Here is a 24537-nt window from a genome sequence, read left to right on the forward strand (position 1 = left end):
CTACTAAAAATACAAAAATTAGCTGGGCATGGTGGCGGGCGCCTATAATCCCAGCTACTTGGGAGGCTGAGGCAGGAGAATTGCTTGAACCCAGGAGGCAGAGGCTGCAGTGAGCTGAGATTGTACCACTGCACTCCAACCTGGGTGGAAGAGTGAGACTCTGTCTCAAAAAAAAAAAAAAAAAAAGCTTTGGAATGCTTTAATAGAGTGGTACAAACTTGGTGTTTACAGATAAGAGCTATCATTTCTTGGTTCTTTACAGTATGCCAGGTGCTGTGCTATGGAAACCCTCCCTAGATGTCCATGCTTAATTCAGCCCTTTGAGTATTCCATTTCCATTTACAAATAGAAGAATGGAGTCAGGGAGAAGTTAGGTAATTTGCCTTTGGTTTGGGGTCATATAACTAGGAACTGGTAGAGCCAGGATTCAAACCCAGGTTACCCATTCTCCTATACATCAGAGACGAATGCGTGAGAACTGTGGTATTTGAATTCATATTGGAAATTTCCTCCCCTTTGTGCATCTTCTTTCTTTCTTTGGCTCCTTCACATAATTTGGATAAGCACAAGTCTCACCTGTTTTGGCCAGTGCCTTAAGTTACTCCACCAACGTGCACTTCTTCCCAGGAGAAGGCTGGGGCATATTGAAAAGTAGCCCACTGCAGGCATGAAATTGTTATGAAATTTTATGTTTCATGTACAAGATTAAAAGTCACTTTCCACTGTGTGCAATTGACACACCAGAAAACGGTATCTTTTTTTAATGCCTACCCCTGTCCACACACCGTCAGGTTGAGACACAGGCTATAGAACTTTACAGTCATGTCATAATCATGTATGGAGTTCAGTTAATTCACTGTGTTGCTGTAGTGGAGGAGTTCTCTGACCCAGAACAGGCAGGCAATAGCGAGGGGTCGAACTGAGGAGTAACGGGTGGTGGGGCAGGGCTGGATTTAACACAGATCTGAACAGTGTACGGGAGAAGATTTGATGACTGGAGATGGGGAGCTTAGTTCTTCCATTTCTGGTTTCTTCTTGGTTTCTGCCACTGGTTTTCTTTATGCTCCTGTCCTTTAATTGTGGGAGTGACTTCAGTCCTTGACCCACTTACTCACCCCCACCACCCCAATTGTGCATTTACCCATTGTCTTGGTTTCAGCTATCATTTCTGTCTGAGTGGCTTCTAAACTGCCTGTGGCTTTAATGAGCTCCAGTTCAGTGAATCCACCTGAGCCCTAATTTGCTGTAGCAAATTTGCAGTTGCTCAGTGGCTTATATCCTGGATATTTGAATGTCTCAGAGTGAGTACATTTGATTTTGACCGCTCTTCCTCCAAAGCCAGCTGTAAGCATTTTTAAGTGGTACACAAATTGGTAGGAAGAGAACATTCCCACATCCACTGTAGTTGAGGCTCAGTTTCCTATTTTATTAGCCAAGGGTGCTGAACCATCCTGGAAGCGGGCAGCCACATTCGCTGGAAAAGAGACAATATACTGAGATGTACTTTTCTCTGGCCCCTTGGTGGCCTATGAGGCACACAGCTGCCTGTGATAATGTCAGAGATTACATCACAGTGCCAATGGAACTAACAGGAACCACCTGTGCACTTCCTTTTACAGGAATGTTCATAAACAGCAAGTTCTCCTAGGCTTTGAACGAAATTTAGCTTCTTCAAGGCCAAAAGCCTCATTGTGAAGAGAAAGAAGGGTGAGTTATCTTCTTAACAATGACTGTACTTGCAGCATTCCAGTGTCCTGGAACGCTGGTTTCCACAGCTCTCTTCCTTGCTTAATTGGTGTACATTACCCTTGGCATGCAACTGAAAATGTTAGGGCCATATGTCCTGATGGTTAAGAATATGGACTGTAAAATTAACATGTTGGCTTCCAAATTCCAGCCCTGCTTATTGCTGGTTTTATGAATTTAGACAAGTTATTTATTCTCTCCAAACCTTCATTTTCTTAACTGAAACAGGCTAATTAGAGTACCTACTACAAAAGTTGGTAGTGAGAATTAAATCCGATAACACAGAAGTATTTAGTGCAGTGCCTGGCACATACCAAAGGTCAGTAAATGCTGGTTGCTATTCATTATTAATTAACAGTATTGTTGGTGAATACCCTAAAAAAGCTATTTACTTATTTTTTTCCATCTCTGCTATCTGGTCAATAACCTGGTATTGTCATCTCTTCCTACTCATAGCATCTCGTGTTATCATTCCTCTTTGTGAGTTACTGCTGCTACCTTCTTTGAGCAGATATTAATTACCTCGTCATTGTGTGTGTGGGTACAGAAGTCATCTTCCTTTTTAGAAATGACCATTAGGCCAGGCACAGTGGTTCATGCCTGTAATCTCAGCACTTTGGGAGGCCGAGGTGGGCGGATCACTTGAGGTCAGGAGTTTGAGACCAGCCTGGCCAATGTGGCAAAACCCTGTCTCTACTAAAAATACAAGAATTAGCCAGATGTAGTGGTGTGTGCCTGTAATCCCAGCTACTCGAGGGGCTGAGGCAGGAGAATTGCTTGAACCTGGGAAGCGGAGGTTGCAGTGAGCAGAGATTGTGCCACTGCATTCCAGCCACAGTAACAGAATGAGACCCTGTCTCAAAAAAGAAAGAAAAATAAATGACCATTTATTCTTTGGATCTACTCTACCACACTGAGCCTAAATTACTCAGTTTGCCTTTCAAAGCCTATTGTATTGAGGCCTGTATATGGTATTTTCCATTACTGTTGTTTTTCTTTTACATACCCTCCACTCTAGTCAGACACAGGAATGTGTTCAAGGCATGCAGTTTTCTTTCTCTTTTTGTCTGAATTGGCACCCTGTATTGCTTTGTCAGGCACATGCCCATTTGTCTCTCGTGGGATGGTTTTGACCCTGTTATGTGGATGTCGTACGTGACCTTTGTTGGGTCTGTGCTTTCCCAGGGTCTGAGATGATCAGGGTCTTGGCTGTTGCACCTTCTCTAGGCTGCGCCCTAGCCTGCCTTTAGGAGTCTGGATTCTGGGAAACTTTATTATTCTGTTGCTATTTATTAATCTGGAGTCAAGTACTAGAAATCACACCAATTTTTTTTTTATGCCTAAGCCCTGTTAAAAGGAATTCTGTTCCTGAAATTTGGACTGCGTATGATATCACTATATCATCTGCCCCCTGTATGTGTGGGTTCTGCATCAGAATTCAACAAACTGCAGATCAAAAATATTATAAAAAAATGAATGGTTGTTTCTGTATAGAGCATGTTCAGACTTTTATCCTGTCATGATTCCCAAAACAATATAACAAGGATTTACATAGCATTTACATTATGTTAGGTATTGTAAGTAATGTAGAGATGATTTAAAGTGTGCAGGAGGATATGCACAGGTTATTTGCAAACACTGGGTTATTTTATATCAGGGACTTGAGCATCAGTAGATTTTGGTATCAGGGGGAGGTCCTAGAACTATTCTTCCCCATATACAGAGGAGCGACTGTATAATTTCTTTATGTTGTATTGTTCCTAAAAATTCTAGAGCAGGTACACAGTAATGTTCCCTTTATTTTTGTCCTCTTAGGTATAGCAGTCTTGGCAGTTGCTGGCTGGTAAGAAGTGTAGTCAAATATGAGTGAGCATGCATTCCTCCTTGTTCTCTGTAATGGCTCATTGTCCTGGTTTACCAGTGGTGGCTTGGGCGCATTAGGGAGGAACAGACCTTCCTAAGTGGTTGTCCTGTTCAGATAGCCTCGTCTCACACATCAAGTTCTTACCTTGGCTCATGACAGTCATGATAATTCTAAGGGATCATTTAGCCACAGTTTAGACTTGATTTTTCTTGGGTTTGATGGTGGGAACATTTTAAGACTAAGAAATTGAGTGGAAGAAAAATTAATAGACATGTCTTTGAGGGTAGGGGTTTTGTCCTTAAACTTACATCCCTGATGCCTGTGCGGAATAAGTGATATTGAGAGAATGCATGAAGTTCTTTTTCTTTTTTTTTTTGAGACAGTCTCGCTCTGTCACCCAGGCTGGAGTGCAGTGGCACAATCTCGGCTCACTGCAACCTCTGCCTCCCGGGTTCAAGTAATTCTACTGCCTCAGCCTCCTGAGTTGTCGGGATTATAGGCATGTGCCACCATGCCCAGCTGATTTTTTTTTTTTTGAGAAGAAGTCTCGCTCTGTCGCCCAGGCTGGAGTGCAGTGGCGCGATCTCGGCTCACTGCAAGCTCCGCCTTCCGGGTTCATGCTATTCTCCTGCCTCAGCCTCCCAAGTAGCTGGAACTACAGGCGCCCGCCACCACGCCTGGCTAATTTGTTTTTTTTTTTGTATTTTTTTTTTTTTTAGTAGAGACAGGGTTTCACCGTGTTAGCCAGGATGGTCTCAATCTCCTGACCTCGTGATCTGCCCGTCTCGGCCTCCCGAAGTGCTGGGATTCAGGCGTGAACTACAGTGCCCGGCATGCCCAGCTAATTTTTGTATTTTAGTAGAGATGGGGTTTCGCCATCCTGACCTCAGGTGATCCACCTGCCTCGGCCTCCCAAAGTGATGGGATTACAGGCTAAGCCACTGCACCTGGCCGGAGTTCTTAAAGAGCACGCTGTGTATTTCCATAGTGAGCCAATGACAAACCCAAAAGACCAACTAGAGATTCACCTCTTAGAAAGAAAAGGATCCGCTAACTTGCAGAACGTCTCTATTGGTGACTTGAGGAAGGACTTGGAAAGGGAACAGGGAGAATTAGGGTTGGGAAGGATGACATTGGATTTATTTGGGAGAACTTTCAGTAGCTTCTTCCTTCTGAATCTTCCTCTTAGCTTCCTTAGGAGATAACTGAGGCTTAGTGCCCTTGCCTAGTTGCTGCCACTGGAGAACTTGCCTGTAGCTCAGGCCCACCCTGTAGATTCACTCTGGGAAATCAAACCAGTATTTAGATCTGCTAATTATGCCATTTCTATTTCAAGAAATACGTTGAGTCCAAAATAGAAATTGACTGCTTGCTTCACCCTGTTCACCCTGGAGTTATTCAGGCAGAATATGTCAGATATGTTTCATGTGACATTTTCATTAGGCAAGAGATATGGATCCTTTTCTTTCCTTCTTTTTTTAATTTGGGTAACATTTCAGAAATAATGAATGGCAAAGAGAACACAATAAATGACCTTTACCTCCATTAACAGATGTTAACATTTTGGTGTTTTTTTTTCTTTTTTTCAGATTTAAAAAAAATGGAATAAATGAAATGTTGTGGATAACGTTTGAAATATACTTTGTTCCCCTCTCCAGTTTTATTTCCCTCTCTTCCCAGAAGTAGTTAATATGAATTTATATATATCCTTTTATCATTTTCTAAATTTACTATATATGGATATTTCCTTAAGGACCTATACGGTATTACATGTTCATTAACATAAATGATATACTGTGTGTTTCATTCTGTTACTTGCTTTTAAAAATCTATCTATTTTGGCAATATCTACCCATGATGATATACAGACCTGATGACATTTTAGTTTTTTGTAGTGTCTGCAGGTGTCTTTAAGTACCTGGTTGGTCATGTAAATCCATCAGTACCTCTAACATTTCCTAAAAATCTTTGTTTGTATGCCTTAAATTGATTAGAAATTTAAAAATGGATAGCCCCAGTAAGTTGAAAGTCTCATGTTTGGTGGAAACTTCCATATGCATTTTAGCAGGCTGTCTCAATATTTTGTGTTCCAAAAAGAGGCTGCGAAGATAAAGCAGTGGGTGTGGAATCGTTTGCAAAGGACTTGAGTAGGTGGCAGGGAGTTTTTGACTTGTACTAACATACATAGATGTGCTGTTGCTAGGGCCACTTTGGGAACTTGTTATTGTGTGGGAAAGTGTTATGCTATTAAAAGTTTTATTTTTCTTTTTTTGGTAACAGTGTTAGTTTTCTATATTAAGACAATATTCTCTTTGGTTTAAGAAATATGCACGGATATAAAATTGGTATTTATAATATTAATCTGGCCGTGTTCTTCTAACCAAGCTTTGGTCTCATTGCCCCGGCAGCCTGTTGGACAATTTCACGTGGATAGCTCTTCATCTCACTCAAAAGACCAAAAATGGAAAAATAGGTCCACTTTTTCATGGACTCCTTTTCTGTTTAGGGTACCATTATTCTTTTTCTATCTAAGATTCGGAACTGTGGACTTACCTTGGAATCCCAACACCTCGTAATTTTTCACTTTCAGGCCTGCTCTTTTCCCCTTGAACATTCTCTTGCACACTAATCTCTCGTATTCTAATCTCATCACTATCATTCTAGTCTAATTATGCTCACTTCTGACCTAGATTACTACAGCTGCTGCTTTGCTGAGTATATATGCAGCCTTCAGTTTACCCCACACCCTGTTATTAGGTTTTAAAGCATTCCTTGCATACCATCATTTTTGCAGAGGACTGCTTTGTGGACCTGTAAAGGCTCTGAGGTTGCTATATTCAAACCCCAGTTCTGCCAACTGTATGACCTTAAATATGTTGTAAATCAAGCCTATCCAACCTGCGGCCCATGGGCCGTATGCAGCCCAGGACGGCTTTGAATGTGGCCCAACACAAATTCCTAAACTTTCTTAAAATGTTTTTGTAATTTTGATTTTTTAAAATATTTATTTATTTATTTAAATTTATTATTGTTATTATTATTTTTTGCTCATCAGCTATCATTAGTGTTAGTGTACTTTATGTGTGGCTGAAGACAATTCTTCCAGTGTGGCCCAGGAAAGCCAAAAGATTGGACACAGTTCCCTCATAAGTAAACTGAGACAGTAGTAATAGTATTTAGATGATAGGGTTGTAGTAGGATTTATTTATTTGGAGACAGGATCTTGCTATGTCTCCCAGGTAGAAGTACAGTGACACTATCACGGCTTACTGCAGCCTTGACCTCCCAGGCTCAAGCTATCCTCAGCCTCCTGAGTAGCTGGGAGCCCAGACGGGTGTCACCAAACCAGGCTAATGAAATTTTTTTTTTTTTGTAAAGGCAACATCTTACTATGTTGTCCACACTGGTTTCAAACTCCTGGGCTCAAGTGATCTTCCTGCTTTGGCCTCCCAAAGTGCTGGGATTATAGGCAAGAGCCGCCACACCTGGCCTTGTAGTAGGTTTTTAAATCAGAGAGTATGTGTCAAGTCCTATAGCTGGCACAGTCAAACAATAGGGCTATCTATTATTCCTAATCCTATCGAGTCTTAATCTCTTTACCCAGATCCCGTTGTTCTTCAAATTGTGCTTCTCTCAAAATATTCAGCTTTAAAGTTTTCCAAACATAAACCTGTTCTGTGATCAGATCAGTGACTTTGTCCTTTGATTCCTCTCCCTTCATATCAAACCTAGGCGTGCATGACGTGCGCTCCTGGAAACAAACGCACCCGTGAGTGGATGCCTCCATAGTTTTTCATCTCTAGTGTCTTCCGTTTTGTTTACATTCTATTCATCCTTTGGTAATCCAACTCAAAGACTCTTACAGTGATATAGTGTTCTGTTTGTCTTTATGTAATATCATCTTGTTTGTTTGCTACCTTGTATATAGAAGCTATTTCTCATCTCAGCTGTAAATCCCATCTGGGCCGGACTATTTTAGATTACTTTGGTAGCCTAACCAATGCTAAATATTTATTAATGTCTTCACAACATCTTGCTACTTGGTAATGTTTATGCTTGTTGTAAAAAGCATGTGACAAGGCCGGGTGTGGTGGCTCATGCCTGTAATCCCAGCACTCTGGGAGACTGTGGTGGGTGGATCACCTGAGGTCAGGAGTTCAAGACCAGCCTGGCCAATATGGTGAAACCCCATCTCTACTAAAAATACAAAAATTAGGCGCCTGTAATCCCAGCTACTTGGGAGGCTGAGGCAGGAGAATCGCTTGAACCCGGGAGGTGGAGTTTGCAGTGAGCTGAGATCATGCCACTGCACTCCAGCCTGGGCAAGAGAGCAAGACTCTGCCTCCAAAAAAAAAAAAAAAAAAAAAGCCTGTGACAGCCTTTTTGATCAAGTGGATGGATGAGTATTCATCTTTATTGCAGACCTACTGTGTGCTAGGTTCTCCAAGAGGTATCATAATTATGAGATAGATAAGGTTTCTGCACGAGTACACACATATCTACAATTTTTTACTTTAAAGATTGCTCTTTAAAATTGCTGTGTAACTGGTGAGTTGGAGACATACAATAATGGATCTGTAGTAAGACTGGTTGGGGGGTTGTTCAGGTGTTTGAGAATAGTGGCTTGGACTGGCATGTTGGTGGTAATGCAGATGTAGGGAAGAAGACTGATTCAAGAAATATTAGGAAGGGATCGGGCGTGGTGGCTCAAGTCTGTAATCCCAGCATTTTGGGAGGCCGAGGCAGGTGGATCACTTGAGGTCAGGAGTTTAAGACCAGCCTGGCCAACACCGTGAAGCCCCATCTTTACTAAAAATATAAAAATTAGCCAGGCATGGTGGTGCACGCCTGTAATCCCAGGTACTCGGAAGGCTGAGGCAGGAGAATTGCTTGAGCCCAGGAGGCGGAGGTTGCAGGTTGCAGTGAACGGAGATCGTGCCATTGCACTCCAGCCTGGGTGACAGAGTGAGACCCTGTCTCAAAGAAAAAAAAAAAAAAGAAATATTAGGAAGGTGACAGGACACAGTGATTATTGGATGTAAGAGGTAAGGGAGAGATAGGACTCAACAGTATGTCTAAGATTTCTGCCTTGGGCATCTAGGTAGACGGTCATGCCATTCATGGAGAAGAGGATATGCTGGCAGAAGGGCAGGTCTTGGGGAGGTAGTGGAAAGACATGTTCATTTTCAAACATGTTGTGTTTGAGATGCCTACACATTAAGTGAAGGTGACACTTGGTTATATGGTGGGTCTAGCTTAGGCACAGAGAACCAGAGATGTCAGCTTAAAGGTGATAACTGCAGCCAAATTTCTTGTTCTTTAGTGGCAACATTTTCAAGTTCAACAATGCCTTTTACTAAATCTGGACTATGGGCATTTAAGTCGATTTCATCAAGATGTATTGAATTCTGATTATAGCACATGAACGTACTGTGTTAAGCTCTGGGCAGATACAAAGATGAATACTGTCTAGTTTCGATCTTGAGACCTTGGAATCTAAGGATAAAATTGAACTAAAGCAAATTAAATATGACTAAAAAGTCATATAATAAGAGTAGCTTATTTTTGCTCATTATTTGTGAAATTGATGGCATATTAAAAAAACTAGGAAGGGATGGTGATGAAGATAGTTTATTTTCAGATTTAGGTTTTTCCACCTTTCTGTAGCAGGAAGTAGAGAGGAAGTCATCCAGGCAGCCTCCTCCTCAGGATTTGAAACTGTGCTATACTTTAGTCTGTGTAGTGTAGGCACTGTGTAAACAGTAGGTGGATGGATATGATTGCCCTATAAATCTTTTTCATTTGTTTTGTTAGTTCTGGGAATCAAAGACTCTTCTAATGTATTAGAGGGCTATCAGAAAATTGGTAAATTTTATGAAACTATATTATTTATTTTGTTTCTGTGAAAATGTTGTGTGAAATTCTTTTGATTGTTGAAGAATATGGGCAGAGTTTAGGGAGCCTTGGTAACTATAAATGTATTTAAAACAAATTTTGGCTGGGCATGGTGGCTCACACCTGTAATCCCAGCACTTTGGGAGGCCAAGGCGGGCAGATGACGAGGTCAGGAGATCGAGACCATTCTGGCTACGGTGAAACCCCATCTGTACTAAAAATACAGAAAATTAGCCGGGCGTGGTGGCTGGCTCTATAGTCCCAGCTACTTGGGAGGCTGAGGCAGGAGAATGGCATGAACCTGGGAGGCAGAGCTTGCAGTGAGCTGAGATTACACCACTGTACTCCAGCCTGGGTGACAGAGTGAGACTCCGTCTCAAAAAAAAAAAAAAAGAAAAGAAATTTATTTTACAGAGATGGGTTTCATGATGGTCTCTAACCCCTGGACTCAAGCAATCTGCCTGCCTTGGCCTCCCAAAGTGCTGGGATTATAGGCATGAACCACCATGCCCAACCTTTGTTTTGTTTGTTTTGTTTTAGAGATGGTATCTGTGTTACCCAGGCTGGAATCAAACTCCTGGGCTCAAGCGATCCTTTCAACTCAGCCTCCTGAGTAGCTGGGACTACAGGTGTGCAGCACCATGCCCAGCTTGTAGTATTTTCTAATCAACATTCTGAGATATATGCAGCTTTGATTATTTGTACGGGGATAAGAATAAAAATCTGGGAGGTCTAGTGAATGCAGAACTTGACATTGTCAATGCAGAATAACTGCATTTTGCAAAGAAGAGGAAATTCTTTCATCATGTTTGCATTTTGTGATAGCCCTCTTGATGCAATTTGCCTTAAAGTAGCAGAAGACTTAAATTCCTTACTTTTATAGTCTCTGAATGCTTCTCTTAAGCATGAAGGTAGATGTGGGTGAGTGAACTGGAATGTAAGAGTGGGTAGAGTGTTCTCAGTTCATGGAGGTAACTCTTCTGTAGGAGAGGCTACGCTGAGCAATTGCTTATGTCTGTCTCTCCTTATCTTGTAAAGGCACCAATAAAGAGGACACCTAGGAAATCTTGACAAAATACCTTGATCTGAATGCCTTTGATCATTTTTAGGTTGTGTTCTTTTTCTAGATAGAAATCTTTCATAATTGTACCACAAGACATGGAAAAGACTTCCTGGTTAATTTAGGGCACATTGACTTGCAGTCTCTTTTAGATGATTCCAGATTGCTTTTGAACTGTTAATACTGGCTAATACTGTTTATGGTTTAAAATAACATTTTGGGGCCGGACGTGGTGGCTCACACCTGTAATCCCAGAAATTTGGGAAGCCAAGGTGGGTGGATCACTTGAGGTTAGGAGTTCGAGACCAGCCTGGCCAACATGGTGAAACCCCGTCTCTACTAAAGACACAAAAAATTAGCCCAGCGTGGTGGTGTGTGCCTGTAATCCCAGCTACTGGGGAGGCTGAGGCAGGAGAATTGCTTGAACCTGGGAGCGTAAGTTGCAGTGAGCCGAAATCGTGCCACTACACTCCAGCCTGGGTGACAGAGTGAGACTCCATCTCAAAAAACAAAACAAAACAAAAAAAAACAAATTGAGTTGTTTTACTTGGTCTATAATAAAATGGTTATTCTTCATAGGAAGTAGTAACAGGCGAGTAAGACTTAATAAATAAGTGTATTAAATTTAAAAAGTGACTCCAACATCTCCAGGCATCAGTATCCACATATACTTTTCCCCTCCTGTTCCATTTCTTTTGTTTTTTAAACTAAGAGTTTATATACTTTTTTTTAAAAAGTAAGAGTGTATATAAAATTAAGATCCAAGCAAATCTTTGTGAAAACTCAGTTAATGAAAAGGTGAAATCCAGTTGACTGAGTCATTAACTATATCTGTTGATTTTTCATTAGCAATTGCTACTGGAATGAAATTACTTTCTAGAAGATGTTTCTAGCCTTTAAATGAAAAGCCCCAATGAAAAGCCCTTCTTTTCATTATTTGAGGGTCTGTCAATACCTTAATGAATAACTTCTATTTATTATTTTATATACTTATGGCTATAACTATATATGCACACACAATATGTGTACAGATGTAAGTAAAACTATTAAAAGTAAAATGCATGCCAAAAAGTGCACATTTAAGTGTAGAGCTTGACGAATTTTCACAAATTGGACACACCTGTGTAAATAGCACATTTTGGTCTATATTTTACAAATAATTTTCCCTGGTTTTATGTAACAGGAGGAAACACTGATCTAAGTCACGAATCTAGAAGTGTGTTTTAGTTTGGCTGAAGGTGTGTGAATAGTCTTACCTCAGGTATTTTTCAGGCTCAGATGTTCATGGCCAAACTATATGGACTGGAATGTTGGGTCTTGATCATTCATTAGTCGGCCTCATTTTCAGAGGAGAATATTGACCTTGTCTTCTTCAGCTTTTCAGAAGCTGCAGTAAACTGGCTATTTATTCAAATATGCATCCTTGTAAGTGCCCCAGAATCTTTTTTTTTTTTTTTTTGCTTGTTTTTTTGTGAGACGGAGTCTCCCTCTGTTGCACAGGCTGGAGTGCAGTGGCATGATCTCGGCTCACTGCAACCTCTGCCCCCAGGTTCAAGTGATTCTGCCTCACCGTCCTGAGTAGCTGGGACTACAGGCATGTGCCACCACGCTTGGCTAATTTTTTGTATTTTTAGTAGAGACAGTGTTTCACCCTGTTAGCCAGCATAGTCTTGATCTCCTGACCTCGTGATGCACCTGCCGCCTCAGCCTTCCAAAGTGCTGGGATTACAGGCGTGAGCCACCGCTCTTGGCCTCACAGAAGAGTCTTAACTGCCCTTAGACTGCATGTTAAGGCAGCTGGATCTGTCTATATACCTATGAATTTCAAATAGGTACTCTCCAGACATTTCCCAGGGAGTACAAACAGGGGCTCCCTACCTTTCACAATTTATGAAAGTGTTGCTTGAAAGAAGCAATATTTAGGGAGGAGTGCCTGAAGGATCTGCAGGTCATACATTAGACAAGTTATTTCAAATTATGCCCCTGCATCAAGCCAGATTAGCAAGAGAACAGTGTCCTTATATCGTATTTGATTGGATACCAACAAACTTTTGCTGAATCTTTAGCTGGTGTGATATTAGTAGGTGTTGCGATGGCTAATACTCCAGAAATCCTGTGATGGTGTTATAAATCCTGTGGCCCCATCACTTAATATTTTTTCTTCTGAAGTAAAACAAATGTTTTTCAGAGTGTGTGACGGTTGTCTGACTTTAAATAAAATATTCCTCTGGTTTCTCTGTTCCTTCCAAAAAGATAGGCAGCACATCTGCAAAGATGGAAAGATACATTGCAAATTTTGCCTAACTTCCTTTTGCCTAGAAGCCATATTTGGGACCTCTTGTGTTGTTTTGAATTATGCACACAGACCATTTCGATTGATAGAATTCTTTAAAAAATTAAAACACAGCAGTTGCAGGTCATGACAAGGTAAAACAGTTCTGCCTGTCATTTTTATGGGTCTGGGTCAGTGGACACCACCAGCTGCTTATTTAGCTTACTATTGTACTAAAAAGTCCAAAAAACAAATGGCTGGGGCAGTCCCACTGAGAGACCCCAACATCATTTAATGTCCGTGGAGGAAAGGCAACATACGCTATTTCAAAGAACCGTGGTCTTCAGAAAGAGCTCTCAGGCTTCAAGACTCCTCAAAGACGGCAGCCCAAGATTACAGCCAGAGGTTTCTGATGAACTCTGATTTAATAAGTTCCCCAAAGACATTTTCATATTTTCATGCATTTTTAACAATAAATATTTTACTTTCATTTCCTACTGCATGTTTAAGAGGACAGAGGACATTGACATTGAACAGGCCGTGTAGATAGAACTGAAGTATGCACACATGCCTCTCTCCACCCAGCACCAGATGTAGGTTGCATGCCCTCCCCAGCTCCCCTCCTCCCCTGCCACTTTTTTTTTCTTTTTTCTTTTTTTAAAAAGATAGTCTTGTTATGTTGCCCTGGCTGGTCTCGAACTCCTGCACTCAAGTGATCCTCCTGCCTCTGCCTGCCAAGAAACTGGGACTACAGGTGGGTGCCCCTGCTCTGACTTCCTTCTACCTCCCCTCCAATGAAAACAATAGTTTTAAACATGATTTAAAGCTTCTAAACTGCTGGGCTGCTGTGTATTGTGATTATAACCATGTCAATGTACTGGGCATTAGAGGAGAACGACTGTGATGTTTTGCTGAATGAAAGCATAGTCAACAATTCTCTCTGCTGAGATTTGCCTTGACCTTAGCTTCATGCCTGTGGAAATCTTCCCATTCCTCAAGGACTGTGTCAAACACCTCTTCATCCTTGAAGCTCGCCACTCTTTTAACTTGCCTTCTCAGTCTCGTGGCATTTAACCAGCCTACAAGTCATTGCATGTGAAGCTGTAATGGGGTCTTGGGAATCATCTGGTTCATCGATGAAGCTTCGTAGATGGAACACCCAGAGGCCTAGGGGATTCTTGGACTGGCTGCGGCCATGTTGCTATTACTAAGAGAACCAATAAAACCAGGTCTAGACTCTACATTCCCTAACTCCAACTCAGGTCTTTTTCTGTCCTAATATCCTGTCTTTGCAGAATACCCTGATCTTAAGCGCTATCTGTTCATCAAAGTTTGAAGGACAATGATCTAATCGTATGTACTTTGAAGTACTACTTATTAATTTTATGTTTAAAATATTCAAACGTTGTACTTGGGAGGCTGAGGCAAGAGGATCACTTGAGGCCAGGAATTAGAGACCAGCCTAGACAACATTGTGAAACCCCATCTCTAAAAAATTTTTTAAAAAAATTAGCTGGGTGTGGTGGTGCGTGCCTCTAGTTCCAGCTACTTGGGAGACTGACCTGGGAAGAACACTTGAGGCCAGGAGTTGGAGGCTGCAGTGAGCTTTGATCATGCCACTGCACTCCAGCCTGGGTGACAGAGCAAGATCTCGTCTCTTAAAAAAAAAAAGAAAAATATAAAAACAAATATTCAAACTGTGAAGATGAAGTTCTCTGGCTAATTGAAGATTTAATGTTGGTGGAGATTTACTTTAGAATGATGATGAATTGGCTTTTTTTTTTTTTTGAGACGGAGTCTCGCTCTGTCGCCCGGACTGGAGTACAGCGGCACCATCTGGGCTCACTGCAAGCTCCGCCTCCCGGGTTCACGCCATTCTCCTGCCTCAGCCTCCCGAGTAGCTGGGACTACAGGCGTCCGCTACCACGCCTGGCTAATTTTTAAAAATATTTTTAGTAGAGACGGGGTTTCGCCATGTCAGCCAGGATGGTCTCGATCTCCTGACCTGGTGATCCACCCGCCTAGGCCTCCCAAAGTGCTGGGATCACGGGCGTGAGCCACCGCGCCCGGCCTGGATTGGCTTTTTTATGGCAATAGTTGAAGAGTTTGGGAACATAATCACTACCCAATTTATGCTTACACAAGGTTGGACTAGATTAGAAGAGAATTCAGTTAAAATCGGCCACAATTTGTTGAGCATTCGCTGTTGTCATCAGTGTCTAGGCATTGAGGCTATGGCATTGAATGAGCTAATTTGTTTCCCTTTTGTATTCTTTGCTGGAGCAATGCGGTTAGGATAGCAGGGCACGTGCCTCACCTGCCTCTCCCAAAGGTTCTACATCAGTCAGATGAGCAGGGTTTTAGAAAGGTAAAGTATTTATATCACACCGAATCCATGGCTTCAGTCATAAGTAATCAAAATGTTTAAGGAAGTAGAAATAGTTATGGGAAAAGAAAGTCCTTACTTTTGAGTAAAAGGTGTATGTAATTACAGGTGGATCTGCTTGTCATGAGTATTCCTGAAGGAAGAGTAGTTTCATGAGTCTATAATATTAGCCCCCCATTTTCTACAACTGTCTTTTTTTTTTTGAAATAGAGTCTCACTCTGTCATCGTGGCTGGAGTGCAGTGGTACGTTCTTGGCTCACTGCAATCACTGCCTCTCGTGTTCAAACGATTCTTCTGCCTCAGCCTCCTGAGCAGCTGTGATTACAGGCATGCACCACCATGCCTGGGTAATTTTTGTATTTTTAGTAGAGATGGGGTTTCGCCATGTTGACCAGGCTGGTCTCGAACTCCTTACCTCAAGTGATCTGCCAGCCTTGGCCTCCCAAAATGCTGGGATTACAGGCCTCAGCCACCGCGCCTGGCCCCCAATTGTCTTTATAATAAAAATGGTTTTTAAAAATGTAAAAGTTAAAATTCAGATTTAAAGTGGCTTACAAGGTACTCTATGATGTAACCCTTGCCTACAGTTCTTTCTTTGTTTTATCAGAATTTCTCCGGCTCATTTTGTTCCAGCCGCACCTTCTTTAGAACATATTGGGCTCTTTCCTTCTTCCCAGCCTGGGTTGTTGTACCTTCTGCCGGATGCCCTTGCCTCTCACTTGGCGGTTCCCTGCCCCACAGTGATTCAGGGCTGAGCTTAACTGCACCTCCTTAGAGAAACTTCACCTTTTACCCAATATAGAGTATGCCTCCTCTCTACTCACATTCATTCTTCTTCATTTATTTAATTTAATTTTAATTTTATTTTTTTGAGACAGGGTTTTGCTCTGTCACCCAGGCCGGAGTACAGTGGTACTTCACTGATCACTGCAGCCTTGACTTCCCAGGTCCCAGCTATCCTCCCACCTTAGCTGCCTGAATAGTTGGGATTACAGGCATGCACCCACTATGCCCAGCTAATTTTTGTGTTTTTGGTAGAGATGGAGTTTTGCCATATTGTCCAGGCTCGTCTCAAACTCCTGACCTCAAGTGATCCACCTGCCTCAGCCTCCCAAAGTGCTGGAATTACAGGTGGGAGCCACTGTGCCTGGCTCATTATTCTTTCAAAATAGTATTATCTACTTTTCTTTTACCATGTTTATCACATTTTATACAGGTTGAGTATTCCTTTTCTGACATGCTTGGGACCAGAAGTGCTCTGGATTTTATGTTTTTTTTTTTTTTTTGAATATTTGCATTATACCAGTTGCTCAAGCACTCCTAATCTGAAAATCCAAAATCTACCATGCTGTAGTGACCATTTCCTTTGAGCATCATGTTGATAATTTTGGATTCTGGAATATTTTGGATTTCAGATTTTTGTATTCGAGATGCTCAGCCTGTGGTATTTATTGCTTCTTTATTTATTTGACTACCTGAGTGTGTTGTATTTTTTGCTTGCTAGATTATAAGCTCTGTGAAGGTCATGGATGTGCCTGTTTTGTTCACCACACTATACTCAGCATCTAAAGGCCGCAATTGCTTCATAGTAAATATTCAAATATTTGCCAACTTACTGAATGGATCCAACTAATGCAGAAGTTAGAAAATATTTTTTGTAAAGGCCAGATAGCAATGTACTAAGCTTTGCAGGTCCAGTGGTCTCTGCTTCAAATATTCCACTTTGCCATTGTAATGTAAAAGCAGCCGCAGACAATTTATAAGTGAATGAACGTGGCTGTGTTTCAATAAAACTTTATTTATAGGAACAGACAGTGGGCCAACTCACTGTAGTTTTTAGGCTCCTGAGCTAATGCATATAGCAAAACAGATGGCACACGGCATACCTTAGCTTTTTGACATCTGGGACAATGTTGATGGGCCTAGTGACTAAGGTTTTAGGCAGAGGCAACCTAAGCAGGTAGCACACTTGGATTAAATATTAACCAGAATTAGTTGAAATGAGAAACAGTTATTGAGCACTTACTGCGTGCCAGATTCACTGGAAACTAGAGGCATGAAGTTAATGATGCGCAAAGGCTTTGGTTCTTGAAGAGTTTACTGACTATTGAGAAACAGACAAGCTAACAATTATAACATGGGGACAGAGTGCTGATTGAGATACACACATGATGTCAGAGGGACATAGAAGAGACAGCACCATAACATAGAAAGATCAAGGTTTTAAGAAAGCGATTAAAAAAATGAAACAGGAAGGAGATAAAGAAACCAGCATCTATTGAGGACCTTCTCTCTATTGTGTTATCCATGTATTCATTTTTTTTTCTTTTTTCTGTTTTTAAAGTCAGGGTCTCATTCTGTCACCCAGGCTGGAGTACAGTGGCACGGTCATAGCTCACTGCAGCCTCCAACTCCTGAGCTCAAGCGATCCTTCTGCTTCATATGTTAACTTTTCCTTTCTAATTCTTCACGCCAAAACTATATGTTATGAGGACCTGAAACGCAGAAGTTACGGGAGGTGGCAGAGCTTGACATTACAATTTGAGGACTGTGAAAGCATTTCTCTTTAGAGTCAGGCTTAAGTTCAGGTCCCTGCTCTACTTCTTTATTAACTTGGGTAAATTGTTGAACCTCTAAATTGAAAAGGCCCTTGTGGGTCATGCATGGTTGCTCACGCCTGTAATTCCAGCGCCTCGGGAGGCTGGGGGTGGATCACTTGAGGTCAGGAGATCGAGACCAGTCTGACCAACATGGTGAAAACCTGTCTCTACTAAAAATACAAAAATTAGCTGGGCGCGCTGGTGAGCTCCTGTAATCCCAGCTACTAGGGAGGCTGAGGCAGGAGAATTGCTTGAACTCGGGAGGCAGAGGTTGCAGTGAGCCGAGATGGTGTCACTATACTCCAGCCTGAGTGACAGAGTGAGACCCTGTCTCCGAAACAAAACAGAACAGAACAAAACAAAACAAAACAAAATAAAACAGAAGGCCTTTGTGAAGGTCAGATGAGAGAGAGTCTTGTAAATCCCTTAGCATGTAAGTACTTATGCTTACCTAAGTATTCAAGCGATAATGTAGTTTTATTGCTCCTAAAAATATAATTTAAACCCAGGTCTAGATAATTCTAAAACCCATTCTTTCCCTTTCCTCTGCACTTACTCTGCTTATTGCATTTCATTAAAAGAAAGCACAGTTTGTGCCAAAATTTATTAATTAACTTGATAAAGTTAAAAAACTATGATATGTATTTCTTGGTTGTTGAACAATGGAACAGACACATTATCAATGTTGAATAATTTATAGATATTTTATGCAGAGAAACTTGGAAAAAGAGATTCTAAGTGGAATTTTTTTTTTAAGATGTAAAGGCATTTTTTGGGGGTGGGGTGGGGAGACAGGATCTTATGCTGTTGCCCAAGCTGGAGTACAGTGGCATAATCTTGGCTCACTGCATTCTTGACCTCCTGGATTCAAGCAATCCTCCCACCTCAGCCTCCCAAGCAGCTGGGACTACAGGCATGTACCACCATGCCTGGCTAATTTTTGCATTTTTTGTAGAGATGGGGTTTCGCCAAGTTCCCCAGGCTGGTTTCGAACTCCTGAGCTCAAGCAGTCCACCCGCCTTGGCCTCCCAAAGTGTTGGGATTACAAGCGTGAGTCACCATGCCCAACGTAAAGGCATTTTGATATGAGCTGAGCTCATGATTCTGTTCTTTTAAACATTCTTTATCAATTGCCCCTTCTCATTTTTGCACCTTTAACCTGTTGACTCAGGTCTACCTGTTTTTAAAAATAGCAGCAGCAACAACAATAAAAGCAATACCTCTGATGGGAACTCAGGGACCTATCTCTTGTCTCTTTTTGTACATAACTTCCTCAATGGGAAGTGCATCCTGAGTACTGTTCTGTCTCTTGAATTGATTCTGCCCTTGTCCTGTCTGTCCACCCTATAATCTCCACTAATGAAACTGGTAGAGAGGATGCCTTCTAATTAGTATTTTTATATTTCTCAGTATCAATAGTATTTGGAGATGAGGATTATGCCTTCTTCCTGAAAGTCTTTTTTCCTTGGCTTCTGGTGAATTAATTTTCCAAGACACAATTCTTAACATGTCCTTTCTATCCACTGCCACCATAAAATCCTTAGGCCAGCACTGGAAATCATTCTTTCATTCCAACACTTACCTTTTATTTTATCCCAACTGTAATAAACAGTTTCCTTCACATGCTCTGTGCTTCCCACTTCCATATGTTTGCTCAAGCTGTTGAGAGATGGTGGAAATTAATGCTTGGGCTCTTCAGTCAGACTTTCTGTCTTTTTTTTGGATCGTTTGAGATTATATTTTATTAAAACATTAAAAAAGCTCCCTGAGGCCAGGGCTGGTGTCTGTGTTGCTTATCTCCACTCTAATTTTGTGACCAAGGCAGACACTAGGACGGTTGAATTTAAAGCAGCCTCCTCACGTGGTGGCGTTTCTGGCCCACCAGTGCCCCATCCTGAAGATCTGTGGTCTCAGGGCTGGGCACTAGATTTCTTGCATTTTTCCTTATTTTTGTTGCCAGTCATTCCTGGCTCTGGTGCTCCTCTTTGTCCCTGTTGCTGCTGTTTGCCCCAATTTTTAGCTAAAATGAGACTTAAAAAATAGAGAAGGGTCTTACTATGTTGCCCAGTCTGTAGTGCAGTGGTGTAATCATAGTTCACTGTAACCTTGAACTCCTGGCCATCCTCCCACCTCAGCCTCCCAAGTAGCTGGGACTGCAGGTGAGTGCCATCATACCTGGTTAATTTTCAATTTTTTTTTTATATGTAGAGACAGGGTCTCCCTATGTTGTCCAGGCTGGTCTCCAACTCTTGGCCTCATGTGATCATCCTGCCTTGGCCTCCCAAAGTGCTGGGATTACAGGCATGAGCCACTGTACCTGGTCTAGAATGGGGCTTTTTATTTGATTCCTGAAACTGTGCCTATCTCTCAAACTTTCTTTTTTCTGGGGATTGCAGCTCTGCCTCTGGAGTTGGGTACGGAGCTAGAACACTCTCCCTACCTGACTCCCAAGCTGCCAGACTTCCCATTGCTTTCTTCCGTCTGTGAGATTTGGATACTATTCCTGTGTCTTGGAAATTCTAGTACCTGCTGTCGCCTGCATCACCACTAAGGTTCCCACATGTGTTGGATGTTTCGCCTGCCGCCTTCAGCTGCAGCTCCTCCGTCTGCTTCTGAGCTGAGACAGCCCGCTCCTCTTCGCCCCTCCCCTGCCATCTTTTCCTGTCTGCAGATTGTGGGCCAGCTCCAAGATCCCTCCCCTTCCTGCTGGCTGGTTGGTCACGCTTCACAGCCAAATTCTGAGAAAGGGAAACACTTCAGTGTTGATTTTAGAAGTCTTCTGTATATGGCTCATGAGCCAATTTAATTTTTCATCACAATCCACATTAATGGGAAAAATGTAGCTCTGTAGTACTTTTAAGATCTAACTGGCAGTGGCGGATCAAGGTTGGGGGACCCTTTTGGGGCTTTATCCCTTCCATAATACCCCACCCCCTTTATTTGACATGAACAATTTCCATGTTCTGAATATTTATTTACAAAACTATGCAAACACAGCTTCAAACCTTGTGACTTCACCCTCCCCAGGCCCATCAGGTCACATTCTTCATTTCTTAAATTCAAGATTGGCTGCTACCAGATGGTAGTGGCCCTTTCGTTCAGCATATTTAGATGAAAGCAATTTGAATACACTACCACCAGAGAAATTTGGATTTTCTTTAAAATATTTTATAATTGCCTCTGATTTATGTGTGGTCAGGTACTTAGACACCTGAGTGCAAGTAGAGTCATTGTGTTTCTTTTTAAATGTGAGATTTATTTTTATTTTATTTTATTTTATTTTTTTGAAATGGAGTCTTGCTCTCTTGTCCAGGCTGGAGTGCAGTGCTGCGATCTTGGCTCACTGTAGCCTCTGCCTCCTGGGTTCAAGAGATTCTTGTGCTTCAGCCTCCTGAGTAGCTAGGATTATAGGCACGCGCCACCTCTCCTGGCTAATTTTTTTATTTTTAGTAGAGATGGGGTTTCACCATGTTGGTCAGGCTCATGTCGAACTCCTGACCTCAAATGATCTGCCTACCTCGGCCTCCCAAAGTGCTGGGATTACAGGCGTGAGCCACTGCGTCTGGCTAAATGTGAGATTTAGCCTTGTATTAGTCTCTTCAAGCCACTAAAGCAAGAGTTCCTGAGCTGGGTACATGATTGGACTTTAGAGTCTAATGAATGTACAGCCTGTTTAGAATAGGTTGCTGCTTTTTCTGTAACTAGCGAATGTTTCTTAGGAAAGAAAGGATCCATAGTTTTCATCAGATTAAAAAATGTCTGTGGCTCCCAAGGGGCCAAAGGCCATTTATACTAGAGTATTATATATGACACCTGTGTGGTAACTTAAAATATGTATGACAACTTTTTAAAGGACTTGCAGTTACTACTGGCTTAATGCACTGTACCTCTTTGGGATATACTGTAAGTTTCATCATAATTTACTAGTTCCGTCAAAAATTATATTATTGGCTGGGCACGGTGGCTCACGCCTGTAATCCCAGCACTTTGGGAAGCCGAGGCTGGTGGATCACAAGGTCAGGAGATCGAGACCATCCTGGCCAACATGGTGAAGGAAAAAAAAAAAAAAGAGAGATATATATATAGATAAAATTTACTTATATATTTGTTATATATAAATATATATTTATATAACATATATGTATTATATAAAATTTATATATAAATTTGTGTTATATATATAATTTATTTATTTATTTTTTTCCTTTTTCTTTTTTTTGAGATAGAGTCTTGCTTTGTCACCCAGGCTGGAGTGCAGTGGTGCAATCTCGGCTCACTGCAACCTCCACCTCCCAAGTTCAAGCGATTCTCCTGCCTCAGTCTCCTGAGTAGCTGGGACTACAGGTGTACGCCACCATGCCCAGCTAATTTTTTGTATTTTTAGTAGAGATGAGGTTTCACCATGTTGGTCAGGCTGGTCTTGAACTCTTGACCTCAAGCCATCCACCGACGTTGGCTTCCCAAAGTGCTGGGATTATAGGCGTGAGCTACCATGCCCAGCCTGTTTTTTCTTTTTTTAAAAAAATATGGAAATGGGATCTTGTTATGTTGCCCAAGCTGGTCTCGAACTCCTGGACTCAAACAATCCTCCTGCCTCGGCCTCCCAAAGTGTTGGGATTACAGACATGAGCCACTGGCACCTGACCAAAAATTATAAATGGAGAGATAGAAAGTGAGACAAACCAGTCTCTCTCTCAGGATAGAGAAATGTATTTATGAGTGTACTGTATGATCAGACAGTTTCTTGTACCATGTTGGAGGATGTTCTACATCATTGTCATTGGAGTGTGTCTGATATCCACACTCTGTGTACTCTGGGATCACCTGATGGAGAAGGCTGTGCTGCCTAGGCATGTATTTGGAGGTCAGCGGAAGAGAGGAGGTGTTGCAACCTTGGATGAGTACCGTGGCTTTCTCTGCTGTTCCTCTTGTGACCACTTTTAGGATAGAATGGCAGGGACAATGGTTTGCCTCGCTTAAATCTTGGTGGAACTACGGTGACTGTGCTGGATCTGGTCTTTGACTCGTTTCAATATAAAAAGCACTGGCCAGTGGAGCGCAAAGCCACCGTGTTGGTGGGAAGTATGTTTGTGATAAACACCGTAGGGTTCCACCCCAGTGAATGACTTGGGCAGTCTTTCGTTAAGTCATGGTTCAGGGTTCTGCTCACCTTGCTAGGAAGGAAAGTGTTCACAGTTAATTCTGTGTTTTCTCACCTCTGTGTAGGATGTACTTTTGCCAACAAGCATATGTCACTGCCAGAATGGTTAATTCTGGACAGAGAACTACAGAAACAAGGTAGATAAAGAGCAATTATTCTTCATTGAAAGATTAAAGATAATTGATTGAATTGGGGACCCATCTGGCTTTGTGATTTGCTGGAGTGACTTAAGAAAACTAATTGCTTTGGTAAAGAGCTAGGCTATTAAAAAATAATTTTTATAGTGTAATTTTGTACGCACCTTATATACTTGGAAAAACCATTTAAATTCTTTCTCTAACAACAATTGGGCATAAAATAAATCAACTCACACTAAGTTGAAATGCATCATGTAGAAAACAGAGCCTTTTCACTTTCACTTTAAATTGTACCAGAAGAAACATGCTATTTTAAAAACAATCTTTTTTTTTTTTTTTTTTGAGATGGAGTCTCACTCTGTTACCCAAGCTGGAGTGCAGCAGCACGATCTTGGCTCACTGCAACCTCCACCTCCTGGGTTCCAGCGATTGTCCTGTCTCAGCCTTTTGAGTAGCTGGCACTACAGGCATGTGCCACCATGTCTGGCTAATTTTTGTATTTTTAGTAGAGGCAGGGTTTTGCCCTGTTGGTCAGGCTGGTCTCACTCCTGACCTCAGGTGATCCGCCCACCTTGGCCTCCTAAAGTGCTGGGATTACAGGCGTGAGCCACCACACCTGGCCAGAAACATACTGTTTGGTTAGAACATAGTTAAATATAGTCTCTGCTATTTTTTATATGTTTTAGATTTCTTTATCTTGACAAGTGATTGAAGGAAAGAACCATTTATAGTCTGTAGGTATAAGGAAGATTTGTATAACTGCTTCAGCTCATTAGCTAATGCATAGGTATAGACTAATACATAATATAATACGTAGATCATTTATAGAGAGCCAGGGAGACTGGAATGGATGAAGTGCCACTGGAAATGATGAATACTTTTCAGATAATTAAGCGTGTATTAACAAGTAGAAAGAGTGATGGATTCAAATATGTCGATAATGATGCCATAAAATTATTGTAACAGCATTTATAAATAGCTGCTAATATAGTGTTTTCTGTGTTTTTGTTTGCTTTTGTTTTGTTAAATATCAGTGTTTCCTAAGTATGGACATGCAGGGTTATTTTTGAAGTATTCTAATGAACAGTTTTTGTTTTAAGCACTATGGTTTTCTTCTTTTGGGGGACAGAGTGACAGAGTCTTGCTCTGTCACCCAGGCTGAAGTGCAGTGGCACAATCATGGCTCACTGCAGCCTTGACTTCCTGGACTCAGGTGATCCTCCCACCTCAGCCTCCTGAGTAGTTGGCACTATAGGTACACACCACCGTGCCTGGCTAATTTTTTGTATTTTTTGTAGAGATGGGATTTTGCCATGTTGCCCAGGCTGGTCTAGAACTCCTGGGCTCAAGTGATTCTCCCACCTCAGCCTCCCAAAGTGCTGGGATTCCAGGCGTGAGCCACTGCACCTGCCCAT

The 24537-nt window shown here is 41.7% G+C and overlaps 1 protein-coding gene across 1 annotated transcript in view; it reads left to right on the forward strand.

The window, feature by feature from the left end:
- The first annotated feature begins 1570 nt into the window (after positions 1–1570).
- Positions 1571–24537, forward strand: part of MPP7 (membrane protein, palmitoylated 7 (MAGUK p55 subfamily member 7)) — a 238906-nt gene continuing 215939 nt past the window's right edge. The window contains exons 1-4 of the mRNA XM_011949216.1: positions 1571–1707; positions 3562–3585; positions 13388–13394; positions 21444–21455. The gene's annotated coding sequence lies outside the window, so the exon portion shown is untranslated. The remainder of the gene's footprint in view (positions 1708–3561; positions 3586–13387; positions 13395–21443; positions 21456–24537) is intronic.

This window comes from Colobus angolensis, unplaced genomic scaffold (genome assembly GCF_000951035.1).
Source record: "Colobus angolensis palliatus isolate OR3802 unplaced genomic scaffold, Cang.pa_1.0 Scaffold293, whole genome shotgun sequence".
Taxonomy (NCBI): Eukaryota; Metazoa; Chordata; class Mammalia; order Primates; family Cercopithecidae; genus Colobus; species Colobus angolensis.